At 40.5% G+C, this 11,400-nt stretch overlaps 1 pseudogene; it reads left to right on the top strand.

Moving 5' to 3' along the window:
* The first annotated feature begins 1,645 nt into the window (after positions 1 to 1,645).
* On the top strand, positions 1,646 to 2,795 carry LOC100353630 (large ribosomal subunit protein uL30-like; annotated as a pseudogene).
* Positions 2,796 to 11,400: the final 8,605 nt, after the last annotated feature.

Below are 11,400 nucleotides of genomic sequence, written 5' to 3'. Positions count from 1 at the left end.
TGCTTCAGTCATTGAAATTGGAGGACTTTTGATGGTCAAGTCTGTCGCTCAAGACTGTCATCACTACCACAAGAAATGAAAGTTTAGGAGACTTTTCTGTTGCTGGTTGAGAAAGTCTACTCCCCTAGTTAGAACATGGACCTGCTCCCATATTTTGAGTTTTGCCCTGCGTGGAGTTGGTATCCTCAGAGGGTTAGCCTCCACTGCAGTGACCTGAAAGCTTCATGTGTTTCTGTAATTAGTCTATTTTTTCTCACTGATTTTTCTTTTTATCTAGAAGCCTTTTATTTAAGGTATATAAGCTTCATGTATCTCATATATACAAATTTAAGAACATAGTGATCCCTACCCTCCTTCCCTCCTGCATTCCCACCCTTCTTCCTCCCTCTCCTCTTCCCATTCTTATTTTTTACCAAGATCTCTTTTCAATTAACTTTATACACATATGATTAACTCTACACTAAGAAGTTCAACAAACAGTATTTTTTTTAAAAAAAAACCTGTTCCTGAACAACCGAGACAAGGACTGTTCAAAGTCATTGCATCTCAGAGTGTCTCACTGATTTTTATGATGGTTTTCAAGGCAGGCAGAAAATCTTTTGGCTAGCTCATTGCTTCTCAAAGCACATCATCACATTTCTGTATAAACAAGCACAGCAACACATGAATTTTCAAGAGAAATCAAAAGAGACTTAGACCTTTTGTCTCTAATTCAGACAGCAACATCACAGTGCCTGGAAGCTGCCACGGAATTAGCTTGAAAGACATTTTTATGTTTGTCAGAAGGCCCTCTTTCTTAGTTCTGGCTGCTGTAATGAAAGATCCTAGACTGGTGACTTACAAACACACACACTAAATTCTCAGGATCTGGAGTCTGACCCATCTAAGTTATTGTGCTAGACTAAAGGACATTCTTCCTATTTTTTTCAAGATTTATTTTTATTCATTTATTCTAAATGCAAAGGGATAGAGAGCTAGAGACAGAGAGACAGATCTTCCATCCACTCGTTCAGTCTCCAAATGCTGACAATAACCAGGGCTGGGCCAGGCTGGCATCAGGGACCAAGAACTCCATCCTGGTCTCCCAAGTAAATGGCAGGGCCCCTGCACTGAATCCAGCTTCTTCTGCCTTCCCAGGTGCATTAGCAGGAAGCTGGACCAGAATCAGAGTAGGCGAGACTTGAGCCGGAGCTCAGATGGGGAAGCAGGTGTTGCAAGGGATGGCTTAACCCACTGAGCCACAACGCCAGGCTCCTTCTTCATGTTTTTCAGAAGTCTGTCTCCTTACTGTGTCTTCACATGGTATGTGTGTGTGGACAGAGAGAGAAAGAGAGAGATAGAGAGAGAGAGAGAGAGGACTCTGATCCCATTCCTGAGGGCTCTACACTCATGATCTAGTTGATCTTCCAAAGGACATACCTTTGAGTACCATGAAATGGGAGGTTTCAGCTTCAATTTATGAGTTTGTGATGGGGAGTGAGGGGCTGTTAGTTTGAGGGCTAGAGTCTGAATTAAAATCATCTGAGTGCAAATATAGATTTTTCTTTTTTAAAAAGAACATGTTCCTAATGTAGATACCTCCTTGCTCTCCCTTTTAATTGTGGTTTTAAAACATTAAACTTATCTCCTCTTTCCAGCTGGAACCATGGAGGGTGCCAAAGAGAAGAAGGTTCCTGCTGTGCCAGAAACCCTGAAGAAAAAGCAGAGGAATTTCTCAGAGCTGAAGATCAAGTGCCTGAGGAAGAAATTTGCCGAAAAGATGCTTTGAAAGGCAAGGAGGGGCCAGTGCCACGGCTCAATAGGCTAATCCTCCGCCTGCGGCGCAGGCATCCCAGGTTCTAGTCCCAGTTGGGGTGCCGGATTCTGTCTTGGTTACCCCTCTTCCAGGCCAGCTCTCTGCTGTGGCCCGGGAGTGCAGTGGAGGATGGCCCAAGTGCTTGGGCCCTGCACCCCATGGGAGACCAGGAGAAGCACCTGGCTCCTAGCTTTGGATCAGCGCGGTGCGCCAGCCACAGCAGCCATTGGAAGGTGAACCAATGGCAAAGGAAGACGTTTCTCTCTGTCTCTCTCACTGTCCACTCTGCCTGTCAAAAAAAAGAAAAAAAGGCAAGGAGGAAGCTTATCTATGAGAAAGTGAAGTACTATCACAAGGAATACAGGCAGATGTACAGAACTGAAATTCGGATGGCGAGGATGGCAAGAAAAGCTGGCAACTTCCACCTACCTGCAGAACCCAAGCTGGCATTTGTCATCAGGATCAGAGGTACCAATGGTGTGAGCCCCAAAGTCCGAAAAGTGCTGCAGCTTCTTTGCCTTTGCCAGATCTTACGGCACCTTTGTTAAGCTCAACAAGGCCTCGATTAACATGCTGAGGATTGTGGAACCGTATATTGTGTGGGGGTACCCAAATTTGAAGTCAGTAAATGAACTAATTTACAAATGTGGCTATGGGAAAATCAATAAGAACTGAATTGCTTCGCCAGAAAACACTCTGATTGCCTGTTCTCTTGGTAAATACAATATCATCTGCGTGGATGATCTGATGCACGAGATCTATACTGTTGGGAAATGCTTCAAGGAAGCGAATAACTTCTGTGGCCCTTCAAGTTATCTTCTGCCCATGGTGGGATGAAGAAAAAGACCACCCATTTTGTAGAGGGTGGGGATGCTGGCAACAGGGAAGACCAGATCAATAGACTTATTAGAAGGATGAACTAAGGTGTCTCCTATGGTATTTTTGTAATCTGGTCAGATAATAAACGCCGACTACAGTCAAATTGAAATAAACTCTTGTATTGGTGACTTTGTCAGCCTGCCTTTGTCTTCCCTTAACCATTGTGGCAAATCATGGTGTGTGGTAGAATTAAACTAGCAGCCCCTCACATGCGAAACCAGGGTACACTTTGTATTGTGTGAAAAACCTTGAGTTTTTTGTCTGTTAAAAAAGCTTAATTAAAAAAAAAACATTAAACTTACCAATTTGACCATTTTTAAGCATACAGTTCAGTAATATTAATTATATTCACATTGTTTTACAAAAGTATCTAGAAATTTTGATCTTACAAAACTGGAGCTCTAAACCCAATGAATCTCTACTCCTTCATCCATTCTCCTGGCTCTTGGCAACTACTTTCTATGTCTTTTTCCATGATTTTGACTACTTTAGCTACTTCACACTAGTGGACACTCATTCTCTCAGTCATATGGTGTTTGTCCTTTTGTGGCTGGATTCTTAGACTTATCATAATATCCTTGCTGCTCATACTTCCTTCCATGTAAAGCTTCGTATTTCACTGTATGAGGGTAAAAAAGTTCATGGAAAATGGAATCAAAGCATGTTGTTCTGGTGCCCAAACAATTTAAAGTTCATACATAGGTTTTTTTTTTTCATAATATGCATTTCCATGAATTTTTTGAAGACCATTCATGTGTACACACCACATTTTCTTTATCTGTGTGTCTGTTGATGAATCTTTGAGTTCTTCCACTTCTTGGGTACTGTGAATAATGCTGCAATGAACACGAATGTGCAAATATCTCTTGGAGAACCAACTTTGAATTATTTTAGATACAATAATTTGATTTTCAATTTTTTGAGAAACTTCCTTATTTTCCTTACTTCCAGCCCTTTTAAAACAAGAATGTAATAAGCGATTTTTATTCTTATTTTTATTTATTTATTTATTGATTTTTAGATTTATTTATTTACTTGAAAGTGAGAGTTACACCGAGAGAGGAGAGGCAGAGAGAGAAAGAGAGAGAGAGAGGTCTTGCATCTGCTGGTTCACTCCCCAATTGGCCACAAGGGCTGGAGCTGTGCCAACCTGAAGGCAGGAGTCAGGAGCTTCTTCTGGGTCTCCCATGTGGGTGCAGAGGCCCAAAGACTTGGGCCATCTTCTACTGCTTTCCCAGGCCATAGCAGAGAGCTGGATTGGAAGTGGAGCAGCCGGGTCTTGAACTGGTGCCCATATGGATGCTGGAGCTTCAGGCCAGGGCATTAACCTGCTGTGCCGCAGCTCCGGCCCCTATTCTTATTTTTAAAATTTATTTTTTATTTGTTTGAAAACCAGAGGGGGAGAGAGAGAGAAAGACAGATAGAGGTCTCCTTTCCACTGGTTCACTCCCAAAATGCCTGCAACAGCCAAGGGTGGACCAATCAAGGCCAGGAACTCAGTCTCCCATGTGGATGGCAGGGACCCAAGTAGCTAAGCCACCACTGCTGCCTCCCAGGACATTAGCAGAAATCAAGAATTAAAGGTGAAGCTAGGACTCAAATCCAGGCACTCTGAGATGGAATGTGAGCATTCTAACTGGCATCTTAACTGCTACACAAAATGCAATCTCTTCATTATTCTTTTTGTCTCATACTATCATAATAGAAAAGTGACGATTTTTGTAAGATTTATCATTTACCTTTTACTTAACTAGCAATAATGGAACAATTTAAGTTTTAATGTCTATTATCCATGCCAATACTGCTTTTAGTTACTAATTTCCAAAGAAGCATAGAAAAATACATGCAATTATTAACTGATAACTTGTTCTTAATTATTTTCAATATTTAATTCATGAATTATATTTGAGATGCTTTTAAGGAATTGGAATAATTACTATAAATAATTTAAAACTTTGAAATGAATATTTTTTTCCTCAGGTATATGCTTTTATTTTACTTGGTTATAAGTAACACAATATTTTGAAGGAAAATGTTTTATTTTTATACTTTTTTACTTATATTTCTTTGAGAATTTAATAGGGGAATTAAATTATTATTGTTGAGCATTTTGTCACTATGGTTTAAGATCTACTTCTTTTTATTAATTGATTCCCAATTTGGGGATGAAACTATTTTACTTTAATAATTTAGCTATTTATAAATGACCAGATATATCAAAGTCATAGCATGTACAGACAATCTAATATAGATAGCAAAGACAAAATTTTCATCCAAATGATCCTTGATTCTGTTCTTTTTTCTCTTTCTCTGATCTTCCAAACAAGATTAATAATAAGAAGCCCAAAGTGACATCTTACAGGAGACATCTGGGTTTTCATTTGGAACTAGCATATCCAATCACCTCTGTATTTCTCTTATATGAGGGGTGTTTGCTTAAAAATGTAAGGATAACCACTAAGGAAATAGAAATCTATTGCTCCTAAGCTAGAAGGGGACTCATTGGGACCTAAGAAAAGGACACTATAGTCATACGGATTTCCCGGAAATACAGAAACCTCAATAAGTTATTACAAAATTGAAAGCGTGAAAGGGGACACAGAGTTTTGTTTGAAGAAGACTCATGAAATTTTCAAATGGCTTTGGAAACCCCCCCAAAATCTAAGAATCTGAAGGTAACTACACAAATTATCCTTTGACCATCAAATGCTAAACAATATCTGACTATCCTAAACTATTGCTTTTAAAATTATTAATTAGGGAATAATTATTTGTCTTTCCTTCATTTTCTTTTTTACTGTTAATCTGTCTTTGTGGTCAGTGGAGGCACTGAGAGATGTCAGGCAGAGTGGGAGGTGGGAGGGGGAGCTGGACAGGTTTTTTTTTTTTTTAATCAGCCTGTCCCAACCCTGTTGAATAAACAAGTGAGTGAAATGAAATTCATTTGCTTGATATGGAAACACAATTTGAAAGCAAGTCTATTTTTCTTCTCCTTTTATGAGATGACACCGCTAGACCCATTTATCTAGGAATTTAAGATGGCAATTAATGTTGATGGTAGTTGAACGTAAAGAACTATTAGTTATACACTGCACACCCACCTTCCCACAAAACATTTTGAGCTGTACTCTGCTTCACTTGCATAACTTGAAACCAATCAGGAGCTCTGTTTTTATTATGCCACTGATTTCCAATGGCTTTTATTGTCCTTTTCCTATGGAAAAGCAAAGCTGGATTGCTCCAGGCAGGATTGATTTAGGGTATCCTTTTCCTCTTTTGCATCCTCTTGTTGTGCATCCCCTATGCTGGGCAGATCTTGTGAGTCTGCAGTTGGCTTGAACCTGATGGAGGTTGGCAAGGCCAACACCTGCAGAGCCCCTGTGGTGTCCCAGCTCAAAGACATCAGGCCACAGAATTCTCTGGTACTCTGGGTAGGGTTCAAGTCATGGAATGAGGCCCGTTCCACATTATGAAGAGCACTCTGCTTCTCTTAGTTTCATCCCAAACACCCTCACGGAAATGTTCGGAATCATGCTTGGCCCAATCCTGGGGTATCCCCCTGGCCCGATTCAGGTTGATACATATGGTTAATCACATTCACATTTCAAGGGTTCTGTTTTATTTCCTGGTAAAATCTTTCTCCCACACACAGCATAGTACTTTGCATAGAGAAGAATAAATATTATTGAATGTTTACTGAATAAGAAGAATGAGTTGGGCTAAAACTGGAGTGTTTCTCCCTGCATATTTGAGCACACCTAATATATAAAAATGAAAACCAGCCCAGATATAGGATGGGGATGTGGAGGAAAAGAGGTGATTGGAGGCAGGCACCAGCTCTACAGACGCAGGCGCTCAAGGCAACACTGCCTTAATGGCAGGGAGAGTCCTTTTAATAATTTTTTGAGATAGTATATTTTAAATTTATATCATGCTCAAAGGCTTATGCTCCACTACATAAAGAGTTCAACAAACAAAAAGTAGAGACTATAGCTCAGCAAGAAAATAGGCAAGGGCTATAAACAAAATCAAATGAAAAAGTTGTTCAACTTCACTCATATAAAGGTAATTTTAAAATACTTACAAAATCACTAAACTATAGCAGTATATAATCTTAGCAATTTGTTTGACAAAAATTTAAAACCAGTATTAACAAAACACTGAATTTGTAGAGACTTGTACTGACAGGCATTTTGTTTATTTTTTATTTTTTATTTTTATTTTTTTTTTAATTTTAGCTCCCACATATAAAGGAGAACACACCTTATTTGTCTTTCTGCATCCACCTTATTTAACTTAACATGATGTCCTCCAGTTGCAACAAATTTGTTGCAAATGATAAAATTTCATTTTTTTTTTTTTTGACAGGCTGAGTGGACAGTGAGAGAGAGAGAGAGAGACAGAGAGAAAGGTCTTTCTTTGCCGTTGGTTCACCCTCCAATGGCTGCTGTGGCCGGTGTGCTGTGGCTGGCGCATTGCGCTGATCCGAAGGCACAAGCCAGGCACTTCTCCTGGTCTCCCATTGGGTGCAGGGCCCAAGCACTTGGGCCATCCTCCACTGCACTCCCGGGCCACAGCAGAGAGCTGGCCTGGAAGAGGGGCAACCAGGACAGAATCCGGCGCCCTGACCGGGACTAGAACCCGGTGTGCCGGTGCCGCAAGGTGGAAGATTAGCCTATTGAGCCTTGGCGCTGGCTGAAATTTCATTCTTTTTTATAGCTGAATACTATTCCATTGTATATATGTGTGTGTGTTTATATATGTATATATGCATACACACACACACACACACACATATATATATATATCACATTTTCTTTATCCATACTTCTCATGATGGACACCTTGGTTGACTCCAGATTTTGGCTATTGTGAGCAGTGCTGCTGTAAGTGGTGCAGCTATCTCTTTGATACAGTGTGTTCCTATCTTTTGGGTGTATACCTAATAGTGGGATTGCTGAATCATATGGAAAGTATATTTCTAGTTTTTAAAGAAATCTTCATACTGTCTTCCACAGTGGATGTGCTAATTTACATTCCCTGCAACAGTGTATAAGTGTTCCCCTTTTTCCATATCCTCGCCAGCATTAGTTGTCTCCATCTTTTGGATAATAGCTATTCTGACAGGGGTGAAGTGATATGTCACTGTAGTTTCAATTTGCATTTCCATTATGGTTAGTGATATTGACCATTTAAAAAATATATTTGTTGGGGGCCAGCACTGTGGCTCAGCAGGTCCTGCAGAGCCGGCATCTCATAAGGGCTCTGGCTCATGTCCTGGCTGTTCCACTTCCAATCCAGCTCCTGGCTAATGTGCCTGGGATGGCCGCAGAGGATGGCCTATGTCTTTGGGCCCTTGCATCCACATGGGAGACCCATTAAGAATTTCCAGGCTCCTGGCTTCAGTCTGGCCCAGTACTGGCATTGTGGCCATTAGAGAGTAAACCAGCAATGCAAGATCTCTCTCTCTCTCTCTCTCTCTCTCTCTGTCTCCCCTTCTCACTGTAACTCAGACCTTCAGATAAATAAATAAGCAAATAAACCTAAAAATATATTTGTTGGCCATTTGTATTTCCTTTTTTGAGAGCTGTCTATTCAGGTCTTTTGCCCATTTCTTGACTGAATTGGTTTTGTTGTTATTGTTGTTGAGTTTGTTGAGTTGTTGATATGTTCTGGATATTAATCCTTTGTTGGATAAGTAACTTGCAAATATTTTTTCCCATTCTGTTAGATGTCTCTACTGCCTGTTTCCTTTGCTGTGCAGAACCTCATGAGATTGATATAATCCCATTCGTCTAGTTTCACTTTTGTTTCCTGAGTTTTGGGGTCTTAGCTAAAATGTCATCACCTACACCAGTGTCTTGAATTACTTCCCCTACACTTTCTTTTAGCAATTTCGTAGTCTCAGATCTCTAATGTAGATTTTTTCTCCATTTTAAGGTGATTTCCAAATATGGTGAGAGGTATACATCTAATTTTATTCTTCTACATACATACATCAAGTTTTACCAGCACCATTTATTGAAGAAAGGATCATTTCTCCAGTCTATGGTCTGGGAACTTATGTCAAATATTAGTTGGCTGTACGTACATAGATTAATCTCTGAGCTCTCTGTTCTGTTTCATTGATCTATGAGTCATTTTTTTTTTTTTTTTTTTTTTTTTTTTTTTTTTTTTGACAGGCAGAGTGGACAGTGAGAGAGAGACAGAGAGAGAAAGGTCTTCCTTTTGCCGTTGGTTCACTCTCCAATGGCCGCCGCTGCAGCCGGCGCACCGCGCTGATCCTGGCAGGAGCCAGGAGCCAGGTGCTTTTCCTGGTCTCCCATGGGGTGCAGGGCCCAAGCACCTGGGCCATCCTCCACTGCACTCCCTGGCCATAGCAGAGAGCTGGCCTGGAAGAGGGGCAACCGGGACAGAATCCGGCGCCCCAACCGGGACTAGAACCCGGTGTGCCGGCGCCGCAAGGTGGAGGATTAGCCTATTGAGCCACGGCGCCGGCTATGAGTCATTTTTATGCCAGTACTTTGCTGTTTTAATTACCATAGCTTTGTAGTATGCTTTGATGTCAGGTATTGTGACACTTCCAGCTTGATTTTTCTTGCTCAGGTTCGCTTTGGCTATTCTAGGTCTTCAGTGATTCCATATGAATTTTAGGATTGTTTTTATAATTTATAAAGAATGCCATTGACATTTTGATAGGGACTATATTGAATCTGTAGATTGCTTTGGGTAGTATAGAATTTTAATGATTTTAATTCTTCCAACATATGAGCAAGGAATTTCTTTCCATTTTTTTTTGTGTGTCCTTGATGATTTCTTTCAACAGTGTTGTATAATTTTCATTATAAATATCTTTTACTTCTTTGGTTATATTTATTTCTAACATTTGATTTTTTGTCTGTTGCTACTGTAAATGGGATTTCTTTCTTTAATATTCTTTGGTGAGTTCATTATTGGCGTATAAGAAAGCCACTGTTTTTTGTATGTTGATTTTGTAATCTGCAACTTTATTGAATTGGCTGTCATTTCTAAAAGTTTGTTGGTGGTGTGTTCGTGTTTTTTCATATACAATATCATGTCATCTGCAAACATGAATATTTTCAGTGTCCATTCAAGTCCTGGCTGCTCCACTTCCAATGCAGCTCCTTGCTAATGTGCCTGAGAAAGCAGCAGGAGATGGCCCCAGGGCTTGGGGGATCTGGATGGAGTTCCTTGCTCCTGGCTTTAGCTTGGCCCAGCCCTGTCTGTTGTGGCCATTTGGAGAGTGAATCAACAGAGGAGATTCTTAAGTCCTCTGGTGAGGCTGGGACCTCCTAAAGGTAGAACTCAAGTTACTAGTTCCCCTGCATCTCAGAAATGCTCTCTTTCCTTCATATTCCCTGGCTACATCGCAGTGTCATAACACAAAGTGTAAGCATTTTACATTCAGTTCTGTAATGCAGCCTTACTCCTCATCAAAGGAATTTACATTCAGTTCTGTAATGCAGCCTTACTCCTTCCTGTATCTCTCAGAAGGGATTAGAACTTTTCCTCTCCCTCTCTTTTCCTTTGATGAGTTATTTTTTTTAAAATAGTAGATATTCTAGGCAGTTGTCTTCTCTATTTTTCTTTAATTCTTACTTTTATCTTAACCATGTCCCTCAAGGATACAGATGCTAGTAAAACAGTTTTAAGTAAGTCAAAGTATTGATTGTGATTAAGAGTGCCAGCAGAGGCCACCAGGTGCCCAGCAGGTGCACAGTTACCAGAGTAGGCAGACTCTGGGCAGGCTGGACCTCGGGGGAGTCATAAGCTTCCGTACATCGTGAGCATGGGCACCTTGCAGTGACTCAGTACTTCCGGTTCCTGACCTGATGGCCCTCAGGCTCTGACACTATTAGAACGGCTCTCTCAGTGGGGTTTTCTTCACAAAACTCCATTTTTCAAGAGTTTGAGGAACAAGTCACCTTAATCAGAATTTACTACAGGATTCTAAAAATTGCAAGGCCATTCTTTCTCAATTCAGTCTGCGTGTTGATCCAGTTCATATCTACTTTGCCTTAGTAGTGAATAAAGTACTTGCTACTTAAAACATATTTATTTATGCAGCCTGCCATCATCAGTGGGAAGCACTGTAGCTCATTTTCATAAGTTCTTGTATTAAGTTGACAGAAGAACATTCAGAAGAGCTAAATATGCATTCTTTCTGCCAAGACACTCAAATTTAGAGCAACTCCTCTTCTACAAACACAGTAATTAATTCAAATTAAGCCCTTGGCAACTCTTGCTAACTAGACTCTACCACATGCAAAGTTGTTTTTGTATATTCTAAAGAGGCTGAGATAGAAAATAAAGATGAATTATATTTTATAATAAGCTATCTTATTTCATTTATTTACATATTTATTTTAAAATATTTATTTATTTATTTGAAAGTCAGAGTTACACAGAGAGAGGAGAGGCAGAGAGAGAGAGGTCTTCCTTCCGATAGTTCACTCCCCAGTTGACTGCAACTGCCAGAGCTGTGCCAATCCAAAGCCAGGAGCCAGGAGCTTCTTCTGGGTCATCCCATGCAGACACAGGGGCCCAAGGACTTGGGCCATCCTCTACTGCTTTCCCAGGCCATAGCAGAGAGCTGAATGGGAAGTGGAGCAGCTGGGTCTCGAACTGGCGCCCATATGGGATGCTGGCGCTTTAGGCCAGGGTATTAACCCACTGCACCACAGCGCCAGCCCCTCATTTATTTA

This window comes from Oryctolagus cuniculus, chromosome 16, assembly GCF_051225735.1.
Source record: "Oryctolagus cuniculus isolate XC-2025 breed Fujian yellow rabbit chromosome 16, ASM5122573v1, whole genome shotgun sequence".
NCBI classification, from domain to species: Eukaryota; Metazoa; Chordata; class Mammalia; order Lagomorpha; family Leporidae; genus Oryctolagus; species Oryctolagus cuniculus.
The sequence above is the reverse complement of the archived record's forward strand: the minus strand, read 5'-3'. Positions and strand labels throughout refer to the sequence as shown.